Source organism: Passer domesticus, chromosome 7 (genome assembly GCF_036417665.1).
Source record: "Passer domesticus isolate bPasDom1 chromosome 7, bPasDom1.hap1, whole genome shotgun sequence".
NCBI classification, from domain to species: domain Eukaryota; kingdom Metazoa; phylum Chordata; class Aves; order Passeriformes; family Passeridae; genus Passer; species Passer domesticus.
The window spans coordinates 46619971-46640406 of record NC_087480.1 but is presented as its reverse complement, the minus strand read 5'-3'; the positions used below and the strand labels follow the sequence as shown (position 1 = coordinate 46640406).

General features: G+C 41.4%; 1 protein-coding gene and 1 long non-coding RNA gene across 9 annotated transcripts in view; one reads left to right on the top strand and one right to left on the bottom strand.

Annotated features, from left to right (window-relative positions):
• ZNF644 (zinc finger protein 644) overlaps positions 1–20436 on the bottom strand; it is a 74705-nt gene that overhangs the window by 38602 nt on the left and 15667 nt on the right. For 5 of the 8 annotated variants that reach the window (XM_064428324.1, XM_064428323.1, XM_064428318.1 and 2 more), the window contains exon 1: positions 10876–10970. The exons of 1 other annotated variant lie outside the window; for it this stretch is intronic. The gene's annotated coding sequence lies outside the window, so the exon portion shown is untranslated. Of the gene's footprint in view, positions 1–10592; positions 10847–10875; positions 10971–20436 lie in introns of those variants that run through there. 2 more of the 8 variants (XM_064428319.1, XM_064428325.1) reach the window with 2 other exon arrangements.
• On the top strand, positions 11159–14956 carry LOC135305094 (uncharacterized). Its single transcript, XR_010366371.1, has 2 exons — positions 11159–11233; positions 11512–14956. It is a non-coding gene; the product is annotated as an uncharacterized LOC135305094 (long non-coding RNA).

The following is a 20436-nucleotide window of genomic DNA, read 5'->3' as shown; positions in this document are numbered from 1 at the left end:
AATTAAAGAAGACCTATGGTGAATTCTGAATTGGTGCAGCAGAGATTTTATTCTGATATTCCTATGACAGTACCATCCAGCAGAGGACAGAGTAGATACACTCTGGTGTATCACCCCTTGTAAACAGCAGTGCTAACTCTCAAACAGCCTTCTTCCTTATCAGAGGACTAAGCTGTGACTACAATGAATGTTCCAAGATGAAGAAAATAACCATATAAAACAATCCCCAAAAATACAAATTCCAAACCAATCACCTAAAAATATAAATTCCAGCACTGCCATTCTTCTAGCAAAATATTTTTCCAAATAAAATACATGTATATTTCATACAATAGGATTCAGCCACTGCTTATCAGATTTGAAGTGAAGCTACAGAATTGCTTCCTAAGTGGGTTGATATATAAACTTTACAATCTAGGAAAGAGCACTTTGGGGAACCACATATACTTAGCTAGTAACGTAAGGACTTCATTTGGCTGGAGCTTGCTTTTTGGTAACAGAGGAATGGTTTTGGGGAAGAAGGAAAGTGATAATATGCTGTCAACACTATCACCTTAATAGCCATTGAAAACGTAAAAAATCCATTCCTCGCTGAGCAGCTCAGTGCTCACTTTTGGTTTGGTGACACTGTAAGTTTTCAGCACTGTCCATGGCCTACATAAATAGGTCAAAACTAGTTCCTACCTTAGATAAGCTGTAGCAATGCAACATAATTAAACCAGTTGTGTTTTATTTTACATCTTCATGCCAGATAGCTGCATTAATGTTTTCTGAATAGGAACACCACACATCTTACAACTGAGGTTATACTACCAGACCTGGCAAGCAAATGCTTCCACATCCCTCTCTGAAATGTAGTTTGTGACCACCAGTTACTGTCATGAACACTCAATCGAGCCAGTCACACACCACCAGCACCACAACCACAGCTCAGGTCTGACACAGCATCCACGTCTCGTTAGTAAGCTCCCATTCATGGTCCCTGTGTTCAACTGGACAGGGTCCACAAGCTTTACTACTCATATCGTCATCATTCAGGAGTGTCTCCTATAGTGAAATTTCACAGACTTTACTAAAGTTACTGCCTTTGCTACAAAATTATTCCATGAAAAGCATTTTGCTATGAAGCAGGTGTTTTCAAGATCTACCTCAAGGACTCTACTCAAGTTATGCACTACCTTGAGGTCTACTTTCTAAACTGTTTACTAAACATTCATGGAGTCTCCATGCAAGACTGCAAGAAGATGCAGCAGTTCTATGCAGGCTTCACTTCAAGATCAGGGTTTAATTAATCTTTTTCTTTTCAGCACTGAACCCTTTAAATGCTGCTTATGGACTTATTCACTTCCTTTTGTTTCAGGGCAAAGCTTAAAATCTTTTATTCTTTTGCTATTTTAATTAGTTCTTCCAAATACACAAAGGGAAATGGAAAAACTTGGTATTTCCAGCATACCACACCAGTTATCCTCACCTGTGCATATCCAGCCCATTGGCTGTCCTTGAACTGTCAGTTTTCCTAACCAGAGCAGATTTCCCAACCAAACTTTCAAAAGTAGCTCAAGAAACAGAAGAGACAAGACAGATACTCTAAGTCTATTTCATATGCTTTACAGTGGATTACTAGGATAGCACCAAAGAACTGGATCTGCATGGGCTAAGACTGCATAAAATCCAAGAGTATAAATGGCACAAGTTGTTCACATCATTACTCTGTTTCAGAATATAGATATGGTTTTTAAACTGAAGAAGAAACCTATATGTTTCCCACCCTAAAAAGGACATAACCCCAAGACAGAAATATTTTCTTCTAGCAAGTAAACAGCTTATGTTATTTGCAATAATAACAAAGCTTCTTAAAAGAAACCAAAGTCAGCACCACAGATAAAGGAAACTTTGTTATTGTCTTGGACATTCACAATTAAAATAAAAAACCTCTGAATACCCTGTTCAAAGGCTTCATAAATTCACAATGACTAATATGTCCCAAAAGCCTAGTGTGGTACATCAACAGAGGTCCTGTGCCTTCTTTTGGGTCCCTAAACACAGCTGACTATTTGCCCACTGGCTGGCCCCAGAGCTACCATGTTTCCTCATTACTGGGAATTTCGTAAGCATACAAGTTAGATTTCAAGATCTCCTGTTTGTCACTGAAACACTGAAAAAAGTATAACCAATACTTAATCGTTTAGAGAATATGTACGAATATGAAATCTGGTTTAAATGGATAAAAGCAGAAAGAGTAACTTTTCCTGAAGTTCCAAGACAGCATATGGAAGCACACTAAATTAAACAATTCTGATAAAAAAGTTCAGAACTTACTCAATACCTACTTAACTTCCAACAGCTCAGTCTTCAGAGAAAACGAGAACCATGAATGACACTGCAGAACTCTGATAAAAGTACATAAATAAGGGATAGTTAAAAATTTAAGAAATAACCTGTCTTTATCCTCAGATTCACAAAACTAAAGAAATTCTGAGAACAAATAGAACAGAAAACAAAGGAAGTTACAGCGCAGAACAGGTCAACTTCTCCAAAATAAGCCTTCAGAATTTCCTAACCAAAGCTCTTCCTTGAACAAGAAAACTCTTTGGAATTTATGATATTTAGAGGAAAACAGTGATATTTGTACCTTTGATTTTTATGAGGTATAGGCAGCCACAAAGCACTCAGATTTGTACTTTGGTCTAGAAAAGCCAGGAGGGTTTTGGAGTGGAGGTTTTTTTTTGTTTTCTGGGGTTTTTTTTGACGGGGGCAGGGCTGAGAAGTGAGGTGGGTTTTTTACACAATAGGATTGTCCTGTGGAAAAGTACTGGTAACTTTAACAGTTTTGCATTCTTTCAAATAGCTGCCAATTTAACATCATACAGGTTTGGTTTTTATTTCTGAATGCTAAAATCTCCTTTAAGGACAGGAAGAAATGCTAATGAATCTTCAGTGACAGAAAACGTGAAGAAAATGAACAGCCTCAAGCAGGTAAAAACCAGAACACTCCTTCCTGCTGAAAACGGCATTCTGGAAAATTACTTTAAAAAATGGAAGGAAAGCTAAGGTAAAAGTATCTGTCATAACAAAAGTGAAATCACAGAGATATTTCTTTGGACAAAAGCACCCTAGCTCCTAGTATTAGTATCACTAAGTTGGAAGAAAACTTGGATCTAAGAACATCATGGAAGCCACAACATAGGTGATCACTAATTAATCACTAACTGCCATTTTGTTCTCCTTTATATTTACATCCTTTGAAAACAGTACACATTAGCACGCTTCCGGAGCAGCTTACTAGATGGACCTAAAGCCAAGTTACTAGAAATATATTAAACAGAACTTTATTTAAAAGAGCACCCAGTATCCTAAAGACCAAAGCAATCACCTTGCAGAAGTCAAACAAATCTACTCTTCTCTAAGTGCCTCCACCAGAAAAAAAACCAAAAAACCAAAACCTAACTCATCATTAATGCTCCAAATGACATGGAGGAAGGTCCTGCTGTGATACTGCAGTACTTCTTATGCAAAACTATCAACTAATCTCTCCAATTTCCTAATGGACACAGCTGAGCTTCTGAAAAGACTACAGAACCTGGATGCCTTCAGTTTTACTGAATATCAGTACATTATCCTAAATATTGCCCTCATTTAGAACTTCGTATGATGTTGCAAAACACAATATTCCAACTTTTGTTTGTCTATATACAAATATTAATAAATATCTGTAAAGATATATAGACAAAGAAACACAACTGCTTATTTATTCTTGACATAACTCCTCACTAGACAAGTCATCATCTCTGCTCAGCTCTGGTAGCATAAAAAAATGGAAGGCAAATTCCAAAGTTGTCTTTAGTGTCTAAAAGACATTTCTAAAAATGAATTATCACAGTACCTGTATGGTATTTTTAGAAATACTGTGATATTTCAGTTATATAGGAACCTGAATGGCTTCTCCCAAGCATCATTTCTATTTTTTGCACTCTCCTTTGTGCAAAAATACATTATACCTTTTAGTGCTCATTACTGCTGGTGCAACACTGAAAAGCAATAGCACTCTTACCACTGTGCTAGAGATACCAGGAGAACAGTTTTTTTCAGGACAAGTTATTCTTCCTCTCCAAATCTTACACATGCCAGGAAAGAAACAATTTCTCTCAGCCACAGGTACAGCAGTGAGAATCACACTGAACCCCCTCAGCAAGTCTCATCACCTCCAAAGTCTGGGAACAAGGGCCTGGCATTTAGGGGAACATGGCACGGACCACTAGTGATGCACTTATTGCTAAACACTAGCAAAAGGAAAGGTCTCTAAGAATCCATGCTGAAGCAGCTCACCAACAAGTCAACTACTTTTCATCACCTGAATCACTACTGTCCAACACAGTCACGGCTTTACAAGGACACAGAAAAAGACAATCACTATCTTAAACCACTTCTGTAAGAAAACAAGTTAAATAATACAAATGTTCAATAGCTTCCCCAAAGCAAAGATCTAGAAAGACCATGGACAGTACGTACTACCTTTGGTTTATGCAACAACACAAGCAACCTTTCCACCTCTGTTTCTGCAGCATTTCAGCTCAACTTGCATTCCAGACATTCAAGTTCTACTCCCTCCCATCCTGTAATTGCTCCAAACCCTTCAAATTTTTTCAGTGCAGCTTATCTAGGTTAATTCACCATCACATATGTCCCCAACTTATCTTCCCCTTTTTACCCCAGCAAAAAAACTGTCACAACATAATATATTTTTTGTTAATAACTACCTGATTAGGGAGTTGTTAACAAAACTAACTGCCATTTTGTTCTCAACTTTCTACAAGATGAGAAATTGTTTTAAAAGTAATTTCAGAATACTAATATTCACTACAATTCACAGTGCAGTGATTTTCATTACATGCCACAGATTCTCAGTTCCAAAGTTTTGCCCAAGAACACAAAAGATCAGGTGATTTCAATATGTCAAGAAGTATGTTATGAAAAAGGAAGCAAAGGAGGGCAGAGTACTCACTTCAGTGTGGGAGAGAACTGTGAGAAACCAGCTGCAGAACTGCCACTTCCCACTCCCTGTGATAGCACACACAATCAAGACTTTCTCACACAAGATACACTCACAGCTATGGTATTAAAACAAAAAACCCAGCACTTCTGTGTGACGAAAAAAAGTTATTTATATTGGAACTTTGCAGGCAGAGCCCGTCCTCTGCTGATAATATTGTTTCTAATACCAAGCCAACTGGGTAGCAACAATAAAAATACAACTGCTGGAAAAAAACACTCCCCTCCTCTGCCCTCCCTACCAATTATCACAGGGAGAACACACAATCTGGGGTCTTTGGTGAAGGCTCCTAGCCTTCACATATATGAATATGTGTATTCATAAGAATACACAATATTCTTATGCCTAAATACAATAACCCATGTAAGTATAAACACAGTAACAAATACAACAACAACCTACAACCAGTGTTTTGGTTGTTGGGAGCCTAATTTTAGGATACAAATTCTATGTATTTCCAAACTCTTCTGACTGAAAAGGATAAATTCAGAAAACTAAGTTAATATCAGAGACAGTTCCTGGAACTCAACAGTCACAAAACTGTTTTATATGCTCACACTCACAGCAGAAATATACAGAGGATAACCACTCCAGAAAATAAAAACTGAAGCTAAAATAGAAAAAACCCCTATCAGCCGGAACACCCCAACCAAAGCAATGAACACCCTAAACCACAACCACTACCCCTGACCCCACGGACTGCAGCAGGCGGCAGCAGCCACTTCCCACCAGCAGCAGCAAGGAGCGCCTCAGAGCTGCCACACTCTGCAAGCAGACACAAGGATCAGCTTTCCCAAGGCAGGCAGTCACCTGACCTCCTGCTGTATGCCTTTTCTGGAAAACTCACCCGTCCCTGCCAAAGAGCCACACTGGCAAAGTAGATGGGATAAAGCACAAGTCAATGCCATCACTGTACCAAAATATTATTCTGGGCAAAGGCAGGCAGAAGGGACTCATTACTACATTTCAATGATTACATTTGCTAAGGAACTCCTTGTCTTTCACTCAAACTAAAAATGGATGCATCAGGTAAAAGCCTGTAAATAAAGGTAAATTACACAAGAGATACTTGGCTGTGAAAAGTATTTTTACAAATGGGTGCTAACAGTTGGTCCAGAAAACAGGGAAGGTACAATGATCTCAATTCATAACTTCAGCTACAACTGGACCAATCAATAAGGCACCTGTAATTCCTCCCATCCTGTTTCCCAAAATGCAACTTCTCTCCTGTTCTACTGCTTTGTAAAAAATGAACATTATCAAGTAGCCATTTAAGGCAAGCAAAAACCAGTCATTCAAATACTCCCAAAATACTGTCCCTTTATGAAGAAAAAAAATCCAATTAAGTATGATAAGTATCTAACTTGTAGCATTCAGCATACTGAAAAGTTACAACACACTAATGAGGGGCCTGAAATATTCCTAAACCCAGCCATCTGACCTTTATTCTGATTCCAGCATGAACTTCACATAAACTGGATTGAGTTTCAAGAAATACTGAATTACTAAATAGCCCCTCATCCTTAAACTAGTTAATTATTTGTAAGACAAAGCACTCCATATCAATCAATAAACATCAACCAGAGAATTCCATTTCCAGTATCTGGATTTAGTAGGAACCATCAGTTCCCATACCAAGAGCATTACAATTACTTCTGCTGGAGTGAGAGTTCTCTGTAATCCCAAGTTTGCCCAGAACTGTTATGTCAGTTAACATTTAGTGTAGCCAGAACACACATACACACTGTTAAGCCACTGTCTTCCCCCATTTAACCTCACTGGCAATGTAAGGGCATGGCTGCAACATTCTGTCAACCTAACAGCTGCTGTGTAAAGTTGTACAGTGACAGGAAGGCAGCACAACTGGATTTAAAAGGAATTATTTCATATGAAATTATTTTACAATATATTTGATTATGAAATTTTAAAAAGCTCATCCTTCTTCTCCTCTACCACTATGGGTAAATCCTATAAATTCTGGGTAGACTTTGTACCAAGTTGAAATATTCACTACACACACTGAATTGCAGGTAAGACAGAGCCTATCATGCTTTTTCAGATTTTGAAAACAACACATATTAGAAGTTTATGCAAACTCATTACATGGTGTTTCTTGATGGTGTACTGTGATTTGAGCACCAAATTACATTCCATAGGATTACTGCACTATAGGGGTGCACAGTATTGGCATCTGGTTTTGCATGGCCATTTCACATCCTTGCCATCAAAGAGCTTTTCTACAATTCTGTGAATAATGTGGGCTACTATCACTGTTTGCATAAAAAGTTCCTATTAATTGATCTAAGGGACACAATGTATACAGGCATCAACGTTTATGTGAGTTTTCTGAGTTTTTTGAGATTTTTTTGTTAATTAGGCATAAAAAGGATATATTTTCATGATACTACAAACTTATGAAATCCTTTAACTCATTCTGACAGGACCTTTATCAGCCAGAATGAGCAAAAATCACAATTTCCACAGGTCACTTAAGCTCTTTATGCAGTACCAATATGAAATTTACATCTACATTGGTAAAAAAATGCAGCAAGGAAAAAATGTTAATTAATAAAAATCAGATTATAGATTTGGCTTATAGGCAGAGTGCTCAAGAATATCAATGAATATATTTTCAGAGAAGACAAACTGGTTTTAGTTTATTTCACCAGGGATTCCTTTACACTCTGAAGTAGGGTGGACATTATTTTCATCTGAACAAATCCGGTCTTGGAGGTTACGCCAAGTTTATTCAGTCTCAAAATCAATTTAAATGAGTGCAACATTGTTTAATTTTATTGTAATTTTTCCAATCTCTGGATACATAACAGAAAATGTTCTGCAATCCAGAGCACAAAGGAAACTAATTGAATGTGGCTTGTAGTAACTAACACTGCAGCAATGCATTTAGTACTAAAAGAATAAAGAGCATAAAACAAGCATCTTAAGACAGCCAGCCCTCTGATAGCCACATCACTTGAACCTTGCTAAAGATAAAAAGGTGCTGGAAAACGTAAAAATATGAGATCAAGGAATCAGCATCTGTTCAAAAACCTTTAATTCAAACCAACTTCAGGTGAAGCTGCAGAGCAAGTGACATAAAACTGGAGAAAATACAGAAAAGTTAAGTTCTCAGAGCTTTTAAAAACCTGAAAGGATTTGAAACTAATAACTGTGTGTGAACTTGTGTGTGCTTTATTACTACTGAGAATTTTATTCATTTTTCAGTTAAATTTTCTCCATGACTGGAAAAGGCTTGAAATAAAAAAGTATACCCACTAATAGGCTGTGCTAATGCTTGCAAGCTTAAACACAAACTATTGCTCAAGAAACTCCACCAACAACCCTTGACTTCAGTGTCCATATGAAATTCAGTTAAAGGCACTGTCATTCTTGTTTAACATCCTGTTCATTCAGCTACTGATGCTCCTCTTTCAGTCAAGCTTTTCTGTATTAAATAACTTCACAAAGATGTTCCAAGTGGTCAGTGCCTTCTCCTATTAGCCAGGTCACCTGTTGAGAGTTCAACTCCCTTTTTGCGTTAAGAACTTTCATACTTTCCTAGGCACATCCTTCCTAGTGCTACTAAGCGTAAATCAGACACCGGACTTCACCAAACTTAAAAAAAAAAAGTCAGTGTAGTACACTCTTAGTTGTTTGGTTGGTTTTGGGGTGGTTCTTTTACAGTGATATTTGACCAGGAATTTTTTTTAATTAAAAAAAAAACAAACCTGCAGACTGAACAAAAGACAAAAATGTATAAAACGACAAGTCAAGTCTCTTTGGTGACATTCTGGGTGTTTTCCTCTACAAAATTCCTTTTCCTTGGGGACGTCTTTTTAGTAAAAATGAAATCTGTAGGAATGAATATTAGACACCAGAAGAAACTATCCTAAGAAGATATTCTGAAGATTGTTAATTTCAATTCTCACTGTATTTCTTGTATAACTCTGCACCATATTCCTCTGCAGTTACATTATATAGGTTTGCAACATCAGCTCTGACTCTAAGTCAGTGTAACAGGATTGTCACACTGCACTGCTCTTTGATGCACCCTGCTTAAACTCCTCTCCAATAAGAAAACTGCTGCATTTTCTCTGCACCTAAGTGACCCACTAAAAGTTTCCCCAGATTTATCCAGCATTGTCTAATCAGTCCATTTATTCTGTCCTCAAATCACCAACCTTGCACAAGTCGGGTAGTAAAGAATTCTACACAGAAGACTCACATTAAGTTACCAAAACTCTGAAGCATTTTGCCCTCCACTGTGAAGAATCTTCTCTTTAAAATTTGTTTTATGATTTGAATCAAAAATTATGTTGAAACTTCTATGAAAACCCGTCACTTAATGAATGTGTTAATTCACTACTCTATACAACACAAAATGACTTCTCACTCTAAAATCTGGTGCACGTTCTTTCTTCATGTGCATTTGAAAGCAAACTTCCGTGACACATTCTTATAATTAAATTATGCACTGAAAAGGGAGGCAGAAATCAGAATATCACTGCAAATGAGGTTTTGCTTAAAGGGCTGGAGCTGTACAACACTGATGGAAACCTGTTTTGATGGATCATACCTGTGTTCTATTACAAATTGATTTGTCAGTGTTACAGACCACACTGCCACGACAGAGGCACTGCCAACAGGCTGAAGGTTACACACAAACCATGAGAAGAAAAAACAACTTTCTACATTTCACACACGTTCCATTTGTCAAGATGATGCTCATCACTGCAAGCTGGCAACACAAACTTTGTCAGAGTAATCACGAGATCCTGAAGCCGTTGGGAGCCCGAACACACGACTTCGGTACCTGATCCGGTAACTTTCCCTCGCTGCCGTGAACCACCGCTCCCGGAGGGCACGCCAGCGCCGCGGCGGCCCGGGGACTGGCCAGCCCTCGGTACCGACACCGGGCGTTTGAGCCTGCCCGCTGCACGCCGAGAAGGGAGCGAAGGGGAGGGCGAGGAGCGCACGCTGCCCCTGTCCCAGGCCGGCAGCGAACCCTTCCCGGGCTGCCCGCCAGCCCGGGGGCAGCGCGGGCGGGACCCGCGCAGGGAGAGGCGCGGCGGAGCACGGGCGGCCCCGCGGGACCCGCCGGGCCGGGCGGCGGCAGGGCACGGGCGCCTGCGGGCCCGCAGGGCGCCCCCGGCCGCCCTCGAGCTTCGGCACGGTCCCGCCCGCGGGGCATTCATTACCTGGCTGCCGCTGCCCCGGCCCGGCCCGGGCCCCGAGCGGCGGCCCCGGGCTGCCCAGCTCCTCCGCGCCTGGCAATGGCGGCGGCCCCGCTCCCCCTCCCCGCTCCGCGCTCACTGGCTGCGCCGCTTCATGTGACCGAACAAAACCCTCCTCGACACAGCCCTTTGTGTCCCGCCCGGCCGGGGCACCGGGAACGCCGCTCGTCGGCCCGGGGAGGGTGCGAGGGGCGCTTGAAGGGACGGGGAGAGGCGACAGGGCGGGCAGGAGAAGGAAGGGCCGGGGAGGGCAGCGCCGGCCGCGGCCGCTCGGCCTGCGCCACGCCGCCGCCGCCCCGGCCACTTACCGCGGCGCGGGCGGCTGCGGCCGAGCCGCGGTGCCGCAGCAGGTCGGAGGCGGCCGCCATGTTCCCGATGCGGCAGGATGGGGCAGAGCCGCCCGCTCCGCCACCCGCCGCTAGGGCGGGCGGCCGGCCCGGCCCGGATCGGATCGGCCGGGCTCCGCTCGGCCCCGGCCCGCGCCTCCCGGCCCGCGGGGCCCTGCGCCGCCCGCTCTCCCCCTTCGCTCCGCGGCCGGCCGGGGGCGGCGGGGGCGCGATACAAAAAACTAAATCGTAACGGGAAACTCACGGGCTCGCCGGGCTGTGCGTCACGCCGGGGTTACGTCCTGCGCGCGCCGTCGTGACGTCATCGCGCAAAGCCTCCCGACCGCGCCGCCGCTCCGCGCGCGGCTGCACGCACACGCACACACGCGCGCACGCGCCCCGCGGTGGCCGAAGGGCGCACGCGCACGGCATTGCCCCCCCTCCCCCCCAACGCCCCCGCAGGGAGCGCGCGCCCCCTCCCCGCCGCGGCAGGCGCGCGCCTCGCCCGGCCCCGGGGGCGGGACGGACCCGGGCTCGGGGGGATGGACCCTCACCGGGCGGCTCCCCAAAGGCGCCGGGCGCCTGCGGGCTGCCCTTCCCACAAGCCTGGGGAAGCGGGTCAGGTGCGGCGGGATGTGCGCCGGGGCGCTCCCGAGGCAGCGGGGGAGCAGAGGCAGGCTGAGGGTGAGGCTCGGGCTGAGGTTCAGTCTCAGACTCAGGCTGAGGTTCAGTCTCACGCTCAGGCTGAGGTTCAGGTTCAGGCTCAGGCTGAGGTTCAGGTTCAGGCTCGGCTGCTGCGGGCGGTGCCGGGGCGCGGGGAGCCTTATGGCAGCGGGCAGTGCCCGGGGGCGGGAAGCCGGCAGGTGACAAAAAGACACGCTCGGTACCGCTCTCTCCTCAGGCTAATGCTGCTGAAGAGAAGCCCGGCGCACAGAGGGAATTCTCCCGGAGTCAGCGGAGAGTGCTAAGTGCGTAGAGACTGCTTAGATGAGTTAATTTTTGCCCTTCAGACTTGCTGGGCCCGGGGGATTTCACACTCGAGTGAGAAGCTGATAAAGGCAACGTTAGAGGTGTGAGCAGTGGTCAGAGTGCTCAGGGACACGACAGATGTCAGGAGCGAGGAAGAGGAAAAACAGTGCACATGTAATTCAAAAGGGGGACTAGGTAGAGCCAAGCACTGTCAATCATTGCAGCCTCTATTCCCAGAAAAGTACTGAAGCAAATAATTACACATCTTTAGTACATGATTGCTAATGAAGGGATAAGTTACAGCCAACATAGATTTGTCAAAAAAATCACATCGAGCCAAACTCATCCCAAGCTGTGACAGAATAACAGGCCTTGGACATGAGTAGTGCTTGGTCAGTCATAACTCAAGTCAGGTTTTTGACACCATCTCAGAGAAGTCTTAATTGAGCAAGCAAAAGACGTAACATAATGAAATTACTGCAGTGGTGCAAAATTACATCAGCAACATTTCATTGTGACAAATAGCAGGACAGCAAATAGAGTTCCCTGGAGGTGGGAATGTCATGACTGTGGTCCCGAGTCTAATTATGTATGTGACAGAATACAGTTTACAGGCATTGGATTTGCCAACAATGCCAAACTGGCAGAGCTGGAAGCATGTTACAGCACAAGAAAAGAATTCAAAACTTTCCTGAAAAACTTGCAGAAATATGATGCAACTGAATAAATACACGTGCCAACTTCAACATTTAAGCAGGAAAATAACAATTGCACAATCGCAAGACTGGGAACAGATGAATAAACACCAGGTTTACAGAAAAGGGGCTGGGGATCAGAGTAAATCAGAAACTGAACATGCATCAACAATGTCACACCGTTGTGAAAAAAGCTGCAATACAGAGAGATGCGTAAACAGAACTGTCATATCTAGGACATAGGAAGAACTCCTCATCTTTAATACTGGTGAAGCCTCATCTGTGTGTTCAGATTTGGCCTCTGCATTTCAAGAAAAATTTCTTTCAAAAACTTCCAGTGGAAGACAGTACAAGGAAGGGAGGGGAAAAAAAGTCACCATTTTAAAAGATGTGACCCTAACTGAAAATAGGAATGTGTAGGATTTTTAAGGCTAGAGAATAAAAGACCATGGGGAGAAAAATCCATTGTTCACTGAGTCCACTGCAGGCAAAGCTAAATGTAACAGCTTTAAATTGTACTGAGAAATTTCAGTTAGACATTAGGAACAGTTCTGTTGAGATACAGATAAGTAAAACTGGCATATATTCTCTACAGGATCCTGGAAATGGTATTAGTATGGTTTTAATATTAAGTTAAATATCTATAAGGAAAATATAGAAGAATTTGACTGCTGTGAAGTAATGGAGGCACACTAGGTTATAATTGTTTTCAGCATAATTTTCTGTAGCTGCAGTTACTATCCAGGTACCTAGATATCTGTTCTGACAAAAGTGAATCCCAGAGGCATTTCAACATTTAATGTGTTGTCATGATCTTATGCACAGGTGTAGATATCCCCTTTGGGAGTCTTTGTCACGTTACAATCAGTATAGTTGTGTGGTAACATATGTCACATGCTCAGCTAATTTGCTAATTTATAAACTTCATACATCACTATAAATTCCACATTTAAAGATAATGTGTGTGCTAGTGCTCATGTAACCATCGTCTATCTCAGCTTTTGCTTTTCTTTGCTTTTTTCTCCCTGGTACCAGAGGCTAATTTTCCCCAAAATCCATTAAATTCAGGGGTTTCTCTGGAGCTTGCCAGTTAGGAGAAGGCAGTGTGAGTGGTTTATGTTGCTGGACTGAGACCCACCAAACTCAACTCATTAGAGATGACTAAAAGGCCATTAAATAGGCCAATTTTCAATCTCCACTGAGTTAGACTGAATTCAAACTGATAGCCCACAGGCAAAAGGCTATGAATTTCATTAACAGTACCCCAAAGCATTCAGTCCCCTAATGAGTGCTAATATTATTCTTCTGAGAATTAAGCTTGTTTTCTGAAAATATACATTTATAAAATCGAGTTCTAATTATTTCGGAGCTTGTAAGGACAGTTTTTCCACTGCTCTTAAACAAAAGAAACATTACCATCTTGTGCAATCCACAGATTCCTTCTAAGATTCTTACATCACATGTGCTCCTCACTAACCAAAATGCAAACAATAAATATGTGAAAAAGCAAATATTAATATTACCTTTATGCTTCTTGTTGAAAAGATTATATTTTATTGCATGCAATCATTTTAAGGTCATCACATGTATTTAAATATATTTTGTCCCATAGAAGGTAAGATTTAAGGAACAGCAATTCTTGCTTCAATTCTGCAATAACTGAAGGAAATCACCAAAAGTATTAACTTGTAGAAAATGCAATGTTTTATTACAGTTCACATCTATTTGTGAACAAGTAAAATGCTTAGCCTAACAAAACCTGAACTTCAGTTCTAATGCTGCCAAATCCCACAATTTTTTAATAGTTTAAAGATATCTAGCAATTTTTTAATCTCTCAGCACTTGAACTAAGAGGCCCAATTCCATTAGCACTAGTGGATTCTTGAAAATGCTTATGATTCACATAATCTGTGGATCAAAAAATCCACATTTGGTGTGAATGAATAAAGAACATAAATGCAATATTTCATTAAAATGGCAGTGTGGTAAAAGATTATGTCCAGTGGTGTCAGAAGTCTTTTTTTGATTTCTAATTCCACTTCTGTTGCCATTTGTAATACGTGAGAAGTGGTAGATGATCTTAAAGGTTGCCTGATGGGTTAAGAAGATTTGAGAAATAGACACAAAATGACACAAAATTGGGACTGCATTTCTGCACGACATAGAACCTTTAGGACCAGTGAAGCATTCTAATGTCAGTGAAAGAACGTGTCTGGCCAGTAAAGAAGCACACAATGGGATCCCTGAACATCAAGGCAGTCACTGCACAGCTGGCTTTCTGTTTGCAGGAATGCTGGCTGTGGCCTGTATTGTTTCTCCACCAATGCAGACAAGGCCTAAGAATGGTTAAAACAGCATTTGAAAATCTCTTGAGAGAATGATGCTCCTACTTCCTCCTGATCTTCAACATGGCTATAAAAAGCTTAAACCAAGGCAGGTTCTTTCAAGTTAGCAGCAAAGTATGATTAACTGGAACCAATTTAGAAACTGTTTCTTCATATAAACGTTTTTGTAGCTGAAGCTGCAGAGGGAGAGTTGGAAAATGTTTAAACTGAAGCATTTTGAATGAAAGAAGACTGCAAATGCCTCCTTGTACCACACAGCAAAATCCCAAATGCCTGGAGGGAAAAACTTTTTAATGATAATTTCTTACATTTATATAGCACCTTTAATTCCCTAGGACCCCAAGCACTTCATTAGCTCTATGCAAAAAGCTTCACCATGGAAATATAGCCACTATAGGCATCATTCCTGAACATTTCATATTCAGTTGACATATATTCTGGTGATCCTGTGTACAGCAAACAAAACAACAACAGATAAAATATTAAGCTATATCATTTTAAGTTATAGAACAATTTAAGGCTGTATGGTTCACAAAATGCTGTCATGTAATGGACACATCACATTTAGCCCATTAATTTTCCTTCTCCATTTACTATTTCAATCTCATCTTTATACCATAGCCCTTGGTAGAAAATTTTGTCTTCCATAACATTTTCAGAATTGAAATGATTCTTGATGTCTGAATTTCAGACAAAAATGGTCTCTATAAGAGTAGCATCTTTTATGAAATACACTACTACAGTCTGAAAAAGTAGAGTTTTTGAGTACCTGAGATATAATGATGGGATTTTTTTAAGGTCAGATAGTTGTACTAATAAAATCCTTTATCTTTATGTATAAAGTTTGTTTTGTCTTTGCCCTTAGAGCCTTGTAAATTACAAAAGCAAGCACAGAAACATGATATGAAAGATATCTGTGTTTCATTGCTCAACTTGCCAAAGAGTTTTTCTTTACTCTCTACAGAGATGTTTCTGGTTTCTTGGCCTTTCTTACAATGACATGTTGCTGATTTCACTAATATCCATGAATTTAGGAACTAAATGTACTGGTTATTTCAACAAACAGTAATCAACATTATTTTAACTGAAATATTGGAAGAACTAATAAAATAATTATTTGGAGCAGCTTGGTTTTTTTCAATATTATTTAAAAAAAACGGGGGAAGGTAACTTTTCCTAATCTTTTTTTTTATCTTTTTTTTGCTGCTTGAGCTGTTGATTCGTGTTTTGCTGGCTTGCTTCTTTCACAGGCCCTTCTGACATAAAGTTGACAAGGTTAATTAAAGAGGATTGTCTAGTCTATTTTTCACAGAACAAAAAATGTATTTTATTTATAAATTTAGTCTCTGCCATAATTCAAGATATTCTAGTCATCTTTGTCAATATTAATTAAACTTTTTTAATTACCAGTAAAATAATAAGAGAGCAGTAAGAGCATATAGGTAAAATTAAAACCAAGTTTCTCTTAACAGTGTTCCCAAGATAAGGTTAGTCCTGAAATGAAGTATTTTGAAACAAGGGTGTTTAGACAGCGTGCCTAGGGGAACATTACTGTTTGGCACAGTGGACTGTCTTTAGAACTGTCCTACTGTTGTGTGTGTTTGAAATCTCAGAGAAGTTTGCTCAGATTACAAAATAAAGACAACTGTCACTGTTTTCTCACTGCTCAGCTTCTGTCCATAGTCAGTGGTAGGAAAATTTCCGTGTCTGCTGCTCAGACCTGCTCCCCTTGGCTAGGCCTGTGCTTGCAATTACAAACCAGCTTTTGTCAGGACAGCAGCTCGTTCCCAGCTTCCCACAGTTGTCTTGTTCTCAGTGTCACCACCATGGAGTGCTCCTGTCATCTGGCACCGAGCAGAGGGGAGCAGCTCTGGGGCAGCACTGCCTGCCTGGCACACCACGCTCCATTCCTGGCTGTTCCACAGGTACCACCTCAGTCAACTATCAATTACAAATCCTGCATTAATTATCAATAGTCATTTATTAATCTTAGCCCTTATGCTTATTTTATTTCATCAGGTGTTATTCTAATTCATCCTTCAAGACAACAGCTAAGCCTACATTTGTGTTCCTTTCAGGAGGATCTGCCATCTCTCTTCTCACACCTGAGTTGCTGAGCTCAAGTCACACAATTCAAAGATCACAAGAAAGCAGATTAGTGTAGGAAAATACCACCATACATTATAACACTGACCTTCTTGAAAACAATGCATTGCCTTGGAGAGTTGCCATTTACATCACACACACAGGAAGCATTAATATATGAAAATATGCTATGAGCAACGAAACCATAACAGGCTGCTTCCTGAATCTGTTGATTAATTATAATTTAGTGTGAGAGGAAGAAAGCAGTGGCAATAAACTGGCCTTCAATAGATGATGGAAAAGGACCTAGATCTAACAGGTATAAATTACCATAGCTCTGCTGAACTGATGATTCAGTTCACATTACAGTGCCAAAATGATACACAGGGAGAAGACAGAAATAGTAATTTCAAGATCCTTGTTTCAAGTGTGACACTGGTAGCCTCAACATCCCCCTGCAGAGGTCACAGCACAAATGAATCCAGCTCCAACCACTATGGGCCACTATGGGCCAGACCTTTGCCCCAACTGTGCTACGCTGGCGGAGTGTTAGTGACAAGAGGGAAACTGCACTAGGCCTGAGAGTGTCACCTTCTGTCTCCTTCAAGGTGTGCCACCCCACTTCCCACATCCACCTCTGGCACTAGCACCAGGGTCACACCCGTGGCTGCAGCACATGTTACAGACAGGAGCCATGTCAATGTGGAGAATTAGAGACAAGAATCCTTTCAGGCACACTCCGTCTCCAAAGCTGTGATTTTTCTATGTCCAGTGAGGGACACAGGTGGCACAACATGGGGAAGTCACCTCTCTCAGGCAAAGACCATTTCAACACCCTCCCCAAAAGGAAAAGGCTTTGCTAGCCAACCCCCACCACTTCCTTACTTCAAAGTCATCTGGCCAGATGGAAGCCAGGACAAAGATCCAAGTGAAGACATCTTCACAAACCCCCTCTGCCTTAAGAAGCAAGTTCCATATGTTTTAGCAGCACTTGAAAAATGAACAGCATCTCTCAGTCGTCAAAATCATTGCCAGGCAGGATTTCAGACTGCCTTCTTTTCCCTGCAGTTTCCCACTCCTCTACTGGTAGGCCATTGCTACATCAGCAATTCTGATTTCTCTCACTGTTCCATGGACAGAGACACCTTCCTGTCCTTATGCTTCACACAACTACAAAAAGCTTTATTATTGTTTGTTTGTGAAGAGGTTTGTGTATGGGAATGCTTTTAAAGAAGTAAAGAAAGCAAAAAAACCATTTTACTACTATTAATGTGGAAGTACTGTGGATCTTGTTTTGTGTTTAGGTAAGATCACAGCAGCACAAAGTCTGTTTGATATGCCATACCTTCTGTTTGTTTCTTAATTGTAAGGAGTTTGGTTTTGATCAAGACAATTAATTATGAATATACCTGAGTTTTCTAACATCAGGGATAAACCTTAAAACAAAAAAAAACTACAAAAGCTTTTTTAGACTATATTGTAGTGTATGGATAAGTAAAGATCTTCAGAGCATAAAAACAGACATATTTGTAATTGAATCCTGAAAAGAAGGGGGGGTGGAAACTATATGAAATTGTGATAGTTCTACACAGTCTTAGAGTTAATATGAAATTGTGAAAAATTATTTATCAAATTTTGTGGTTGCAGAGAATCAGTATATGGCATGGTTTATTAACAAAAAGGAAAAGACCAAGGTGCAACGTAGGGTTATTATGATGACAGCACTTTTAGCCAGTAACTTTTTCCTTTCCAACCTCCCTGCCAATCCCTTTTTATGCCAAAGGAAGAGGAGCATCTCTCAGCTCCTCACTTTGACCCACATCCATTACCACTCTTCTGCAAAAACATATCTTCAGTGCAATGATCAAAAGCTATATTGAAACTTTTGCTTCTCTCTTGTCCATCCAGTATTTCCATATCACAATCCCACTTAAAACTCTCAGGTGAATTATTTTGAAAAGCAGTTCATTTGCCATTATCTCATTCAGGAAATACTGTCAGGTTTGGGATTTGCAGGCAGATCTTGTATTATACCACTACTGGTTTTAGTGTGAAGCTCATAAGAACATAAAGTGTCTCATTATAAGCTCACTGAAATAACTACAAAGACTTTAATGAGCTTTCAACCAGGCTCTGGTTGAAAATTCTAGCACTAATTTTCCTACTAACAAAAATCTACGTATTTAAAATAACTGTAAAAGAGCTATTTCAGTATCCTGGAATGCATGCTGAGTAGTGATTTCTCAGACAAAAGAATGAGTGAGGAAACTTAGAAGAAGAGTCATGTTTTAAAATTTGTCCCAGTTTCACAGGCCTTGGTACTGGGTTCCAACAAAGTGTGTGGAAAGGGACTCAGATAAAGCTTTGGAAGTGTATTTTTAGTTAGATTGTGCAGATAATTCATAGAGTAAAAATGGGGTGTCTGTAAAAGCAGAAATAATCAGCAGAGTAGTGTAATTTTGGGAAATTCAGCAGAAGAAGCTATATCTGAACACTCAGGAAGCACTCAAATCTGTCTATTACTGTGTCAAATGTGTCCCTCTAATTCCATCCCAAGCATATCAGAATTTCTTCTTAAGACATTATGTGTGAATTGTCATTCAAATGCACCTCTAGCTTTTACTTACTACATTTATATTGTACTCTAAAACAGCATAGAAGTTTTTACTTAATCTGCACAAAAGAGAATCCTGATTTTGAATTTTAACAGGAGCCAGATAATGGTGGTTTAATATTTCATGTAGATGTCTTAATCAGCAAGTCAGTTAACCCAATCCATGTAAGAGAGTACTTTTTAAAGGATCCCATTTACAAATAAGCAATAACCATGTTTTGCCACATTTTATCAATTATACTTTCCAAAAGAGGAGGGTGTAGTCTCATTTGTGATAGTTTTAGGAAGCAGAGCTCTCCACAGTGACTGTTAAATGGCACATGCTGGGGAAAACAGTGCTTATTAGGATTAATTTAAGACAATGGGTACTCACTAAGCCTGAATTGTATATGATCACTTCCACCATTAATGCATTACAGTTTATCTCATCCTTTAAAAAGAAATAATTCTATATTGAGAATTCCTTTTTTTCCCTGACAGAGCTGACAGAATTTAAATCTCGGGCCCAAGGGAGGAGAGCAGTGGCTCGAGGCACGCAGCCCTCCTGTGCTGCAGCAGGACAGCACAGAGGGCAGTTCAGGCCAGCAAGGGCTACGGGGAACAGTGACAGCCCATCCTTGCAGGAGTTTCAAGTAGTAGGTTGTGGAAAATTAATGATGCCTGACTGTCAAAGCTTGTGTTGATCAAACAGCTCTGCAGCCTGCTGAGAGCAGAGAGGCTGAAAACGCCCTCTGAGAACACATCCTGCTCTTGCTGCACAGGACCCAGAACAGGAGATCACAGTGCTTCACAGCAGTTCAGAGAGCTGGTACCTGGTGTTAACAAGGGGCCCAGGCTGGAAATGAGGGTGAGCATTCAGGACACAGAGCCACCATTTCTAACCCCAGGCGTACATGAACTCTGGCCCTTTTATACCTCTTGTGCCAGAAAGGGTCACTGTGAAGTACAACCTGGGGCATCAGGAAGCTGGGGAGCTCCTGAATGCAGAGATGTTGGGAACCAAGGCAGGGCAACCACGACACATGCACAGGGGCTGGCTCAGAGGTACCTCTATCCCATAGCAGCAGGATACCATGTGAGGCCTTTCCAGTACTCATGTGACATCAGAACACACGTAC